Genomic DNA, 6,865 nt, shown 5'->3' on the forward strand with positions numbered 1-6,865 from the left:
GTCTTTTCCCACATGTTTTCCAATTGATATACTACACTCCCTTTATCATATTTCAGTGGTTGATATATGTGCAGATCCCTTTCTGTTCTTTCCATTCTATTCTATTGGCCAATTGTAATAATTCTGCACTGCCATTATTTATTTAACTTTAAAATAAGCCTTGGTATCAGATACTGCAATAATTTTACCTATACCTTTCTTCATCAGAAGTGCCTTGACTATTCTTGATCCTTTATACACACACACACACACACACACACACACACACTCACACATATGTATATTAAGTTCTTTGAAACATTCTATTGGGGTTTTATTTTAAATTTTACTGAAATGATAGATCAGTTTCAGAAGAATTGACACTGACTAAAGATATGTGAGACCTTTACAGAAAAAACTATAAAACTTTATTAAATTTATTTTAAAAATTGAAATTAATGAAGAGTTATACCATGTTTATGGATAACAAGACTTAACATTATAAGGTTTATACATTATATTGTAAATATTCAAGGAATTCATGACTGGTAAGGCATTTTATACACAATTTCTGCATTGTTAGTAAGCATTAGACATTCACAAATGACTTGAGTTCCATCTGGAAATTCTAATATGATTGTCTTCATGTGACAAGAAAGGCATTGTGAAGCTGTCATTACAAACAAGAAACAACTTTCCATTTTAGCACGTGACCCTCTTGTTTCTGTTTTTAGTTTACCCTTTTTAAAAAGAGTTTTAAGATACTTTGATTTTTTAAAATATGCAATTGTCAAAAGCATATAGGAAGAGAAATACATAGGCATTACAGCTTTAGGGTTTTCTATTATGGTAGATTTCCTTCATGTCAAAAATGTACTTGTTGTGAATATGAACATTAGTCTTTCCAATTACATTTGTAGTCATGTGAAGGAATTCTAGCAGTGCCTAAGGCAAAAGAGCCAAAGTGCCATAGAGGCTAGTGAGACAATTTCTGTGGAATCTCCCTACTTAAGAGGCGTGCCACATCTGACACACTCTCCAAGGGTCCTGTCTGGGACTAGCCTGAACAAATTATATGTATATTTAGCTCCCCTCAATTCTTAAATTGGTCCTTGAACATCCTCTCCAACTGTCCATTATTGTAGACCTGTCCACAGTCCTCCAACTGGAGCTAGAAATTCCCTTTGCTCCACATCCTACCTCAGAGATGTCACTCACTCATCTGTATACTCCATCATCTTCCTCCATTGGGGAAATTAGCAGATTTTTCTTGTGTTCTAATTCCCATATTCTTGGCCCACCTTTGCCGTTGCTGGCCTTAGTTGCACTGCATATCTCTTGTTTTTTGCCTGGGGCGTCTCTGACACAAGGATATGGAGCACCAGTGGGGACTCCCTTGTCACTCTCATGTGTGGCCCAGAATTGTGGAAGCCTTTAATGGCCCATGAGCAGCCTGCACCAATGTGGGGGTGAAAGGTACTGTAAACAATGGCTAAATGCTTCTCCATTTCATCCCTTGGGTGAACACATCAAAGATGTATTCTATACACTCATGAGAAAGAACAAGAGAAATCAAGTCCCAGTTGTCCATAGCAGCGATCAACTTGATAAAGCACCTTTTCATTAACTGTTCCTCCTGCTTTGTTTCACTCTCCCCCAGGCCCTCACTCCTGATCTCTAGGATCATTTTCCAAATAAATCCTGCACCACGAGAAACCAGGCTAAGACAAGAAGACATACCTCATTTTCTCAAGGTCTCTCCTCGGTGGCTCCAGGACAAGTTCCTAATCTGTTTAAATGACCAATATTAATAGTAGAAGCCTAAAACTCCCATCCATAGTACCCTTCAGGAGATTATTGGCTCTCTCATTTTAGCACCTAGACTATAACACAGTAAGTGCTGTGTTTTACTTGATTTTGTTCCCCAGAAACTCTAACTGTTCTGATACATAGGAGGTACTCAAGAAATGCTTGATGAATGAATGAATGAAAACGATGCTCTGTGTTTTTGTTTTGCTTTTTTTAAGATATCTGTGGTAGGACTCTATGGCTAGGCCAGAATAGGATTAAGTCAGTGCCAATCATCAGAAAGTCTTTTAGGACAAAGTATAGCAGGGCTTCCAAATCCCATAGTGCAAGTGTCACATACCTGCTCCTCCATATGAGGCCAGTCCTGGTCTAACAGGCCCAAAGAATCCCTGCCCTGAGCTAAGGGTGTCAGGGATGGGTATATGATTAGGGGTTCCAATAAGAAGACTGGGCTTGTAAACTTTTGTTGGGGACTCAGAATTCAAATAAGCCTACTTGTTTCCAGGGCTTTCCCTAAGAGAAAAACAAAACAAAATTTAAATCATGTTTCTTTCTTTATTTCTAATAAGCAATCAGATACTTTCCTAGTATGTTATTTAGAGAGACTGAGAACTTGTCATAGTACCTTCTAAAGCTAGTGGATTCTGTACTTCAATCTCATGTCTAAAATTCGTAACACTGTCGAGGTACCAGCTCCAGCATCTCAAAAGTCCCATGGTATGCCTTATATTACTAATTCTCAACTTGCCAGGGAGTGGAGGCAATCGGAAAGGATGTTTCCTGCCTTAATAGTGAGGGTAGATGTAAGAAATTTTTAAAAGCCATACCAGGATTACAGTTTTACAAGGCAAACTATAAAAGAATAAAGCTGAACAAACATTTTTGGCTGGTAAAACCATATACAGAGGACAGGGTGAGAAAATATTTTATTTCAAAAACATAATACTGCATGATTTTAAAAGGTTTGCAAAATACTGTTATTTAATCTTCACAATGGCATATGTCATGACTATTATTATTTTCATTGTGCAGATGACAAAATGAAAGTTCAGAAATGGTAAGAAACTTGTGTAAGTATGCACATCTGGGAAGCAGCAAATCCTATCCGGGAAATTTGACGGGTTGTGAAGTCTTTTTTGTATAGTATCTGCCTCTGGTCTTCATATCATAAGGAGAGAACTGTCATCAATGGGGAAGTGGCATCTCTGTGTCTACTACCTAAGAGTTTTCAAAAAAAATAGTTTATGTCTCTCCAAGAACTCATCTTGGAAGATGAGTATGGTATTTGGAAGCTTTGGCCAGAAGACAGCTTATTAAAGAAACCTACACAATATTGTTTGTTGATTTGTATTCTTTGCTGACGTTTGTTTTCATTCCCTTTGTTATTGATGACCTTCTCAAACAAGGATGGGAAGGACAACACAAACATTGAGAGAAACTATGCCCTTTTTATTCTAGTCCTGTCTTTAAAAAGGTTTTCAATCCCTGGCTGCATATGCCCTTTAGATTTTAGTTTTTAGTTTCTACAGCTGCTTATAGAAAAAAACTCTTAAGTTGAATTTGTTATAGGCTCTTGTTTGGCCCATGTCTTTCCTGCCACACATTTTTCAGCAGTATTTTTATGTTGGGTATCTGTTCTTGGCATTACTTTCCCAAAGGCATTATTTTCCATTTAATATAATTACTTCAAATAATAACTCTAATGGGAGAAAAAGAGCTATTACGCCTTGCTTTATTTTCACAGGAGACAAAACTTTGATAAAGAGAAAGAGAAAGGGCCATTCCAGCAAGTATACTTGCAAATTTTATGCATAATTGCATTTGATTTTTTTGACACAAATAAATCACATATAAAAGCTTTTCCCAGAGAAAAATAATTTTGACTCTGGAAAGAATTTTAAGATAAGCTTATAAATTTACATCAACAAAATAAAAATTGGCTTTTTCTAGCAATGAATTTCTAGTCGTCTTGTATTCTTATTGAACTAAATGCCTGTTGCATTATGAGCAATTATTGGGACATTGGCGTTGTCCCCCAGTATAAAGTGGAAAGCTTTTTTTTCTTTTTGTCATTGGAAAAAATTAAAAACTTCTTTGGGAACCCCGTTCAGCAGCGCTAGAAGATCTATACTATTAATTTTTTTTAATTCTATTTTTTTATCAGGGTTTCAGTCTGATAGTGTGCTCTTTTTGCCACGTGACCTCTACAGCAGTTTTGGAGGCATCCCAGTACTCAGAAGTCCCATCCCAGAAGAAGTCCTCAGTGTTTTCATTCTCACAGCTTATCTCAGGCAATTTGACTGGTTCAACACATGGCAGGATGTATGAATGCAGAACACAGCGCCATAAAAACAGTACATTTGCTCTTCCTCTGACTCTGGAAAACAGCCACAAATGGGCTCTGTATTAAAATATTAGAATCAATGTTAAAATTTACATAAATGTATAAAGTAAACATATATGTGGAGATCATACAAACAACTCTTTAAAATGCACTTAAGGGTAGGATTAAGTTTATGTATTATGAGCTAAGGACACTTACACAGTGTGTTCCATGCCCTCCCCTTCCTTTTGCCCCTCGTTACAAAGTTGTTGTTTTTTCCTAAAAGTCTACCAATATTTATTATACTTGCCATAATAAAAAGGAGAAAAAACAAAGTGCTAAAGTACCTGATTGAAACGCTCACTTCTGTGAACATAGATAGTCCAATATTCTGCTATTTCCTAATATCAAGTGTTATAAAATAGACAATCAAAATTACTAAGACAAAATGAGGGTTTGGAAAATTATCGTTTCTTTCATCAATATCCTAAATAATGTTATGTTCTGAATGTTAATTTCCACTATCACTTTATGTTGTAAAACATAACATATCCCAAATGTATAGGACTTTTTTAGTATCAGTTCTTGATAGTTGAGAATATCATTTCAATGGTTAAGCAGGAGACTCAAACTAGTCTGCAAGTGAAATATAGAATGATTAAATATCTACAAATTTTGAGTAATAATTTGTTTCCAGCCTGCTTCCTCTCTTCAGACCCCATGCCCCAAAATAAAAGAAAAACAGGGCTTGAGGCTTGAATTGTCTGGATAATTGCTTTAATTTTATTGTATATTATAATATTATATAAAGATGAAGGTGAAAATTCTGCCAATATTTTAAATGGTGACAATTTGTCTTTATAAACTTTACACTCAGACTGTTGATGTTATGCAAACAAAATAAAACATGCCTATAAATAAAAAAACACAATGGTCTAATGAGAAAGGAGAGTATATTATATTTCCATTTATTTTTAGAAATGATGAAGCAGAGTTCACGTGGCCTGTAGCGCAGATTCTATATAAAATCAATCAGCCGTGGAAATGTTGATTTTTAAAAACTGTCATTTTGACTTTTCAAGATTCAGTAGAAGACTCCTTAATTATCACTTTTTCAAAATAATGTGTGTAAATATATATTTGATAGGCATCAATGTAACCTTTCAAATGTAACTCTACTTATGAACAGGTGTGTAATACGTTTTCCTTTGTCCCTATTAACATCTGAAAAATAACTTATTCCTTTCTATTTAGGACTCAAAGTCTTCAAATAAATATTTTAATGTATTTAATTTTATGCAATTATACATGTAAGTTTTGGAATGCCCATGTATAGGTATTTATAATAAAAAGCAGTGTAATAAATTGACGACATGAATGTTAACATCTTTTTAATTCTCTGTTGCTCTATACTCAGTTTCTTACATTCTAATCTCTTTGTGGTATATATTTATTTATATACTTTATATATTAACCTGAATTTACTGAATATAAAATGAAAGTAATACATATGCTACACAAGATATCTGTCTCTAAAAGAAATATTTATCTCTAAAATAAAACTAAATTCCTTAAGCATTTTAGCAAAGAATACAGCAATATGTGTTACATTTAACTACCTAATTGACTATACCAAGGAGATGATAAAATAGCTTCCAAAAGAAAAAGCAGAATTTAATATTCTGTGGTATTTTATATTAAGATATCAAATTGTATACAGTGGCTTTAACTCTAGAATCATAAAAGAAGTCAATTAATAACAATAAAATACTAATAAGAAATCATCTACTTAGTGCTTGTTAAAGTATTAGTATTAATGGAGCTACAAATCCAAAATGTCAGGACACATGCCAAGAATCTGTGTATAAGTATGCAAATTTTAATATAACTCATCAGTTTAAGTGATGGATCACCAGTGATATTTAAATCAACCTAAATGTTCCAATCTTGAGGAAAAATGTTTTCAATTTATTGGCTTTCTTTAGAAGGAAAACTCAGTAGAGGTTTTGGCATTGCGCAGATGTTTCCAGAAAGGAAACAAAAAATGTACTGAAGTATGCTCACTGATTGAGCAAAATCCTATAAATGGAACCCAGAAGTTCACATCTCCTTTGACTTTTGTCAGTCTTTAAATAATTATAATGAGTCTGTAAGTTCTAGCCAGCCTTGATGCTTACGCATCTTTAAAATCAAACTTCTACTTCTGCCAGTGTATTAACTTGCCTATATATTCACATAATTAGCACCTCATCATTTTATGCTGTTCTGGGACTTCCTCTTATCTTCCAATCTCACATCCAACATTGAGAAAAGCAGTCACTATCGCCTCATAAAATTCTGCTGCCCTTCAACTTCTGCTATTTTTCTTGTATGAAAATCAGATGTTAAAAAGATGAGGAGAAATACTGGACAGATCATGAGTGTTCGAGATATTATGTAAAATATGGGGAAACGCAGAAAACTAAAACACGTTAGTTAGTCGGCCCAGATCCATTCCCTTGGGCCCTTCTGGCACCTAGGGTTTTCCATTGGGCGTCTTCGTCTGCGGGGGGCTGGGAGTTCAGCACCCTCACTACACTCCATCACTTGGGATGCTCTGCTGCGAGAAGAGATAATTCCTGCTAGGCTGCGATTTATGTTGGCATTTAATTTAAAAACTAGATGTCATTTTTTTTTTTTTTTTTTTTTTTTTTGGGCGGGCCTCTCACTGTTGTGGCCTCTCCCATTTGCGGAGCACAGGCTCCGGACGCGCAG

Source organism: Lipotes vexillifer, unplaced genomic scaffold (genome assembly GCF_000442215.2).
Source record: "Lipotes vexillifer unplaced genomic scaffold, Lipotes_vexillifer_v1.1 scaffold16, whole genome shotgun sequence".
Lineage (NCBI taxonomy): Eukaryota > Metazoa > Chordata > Mammalia > Artiodactyla > Lipotidae > Lipotes > Lipotes vexillifer.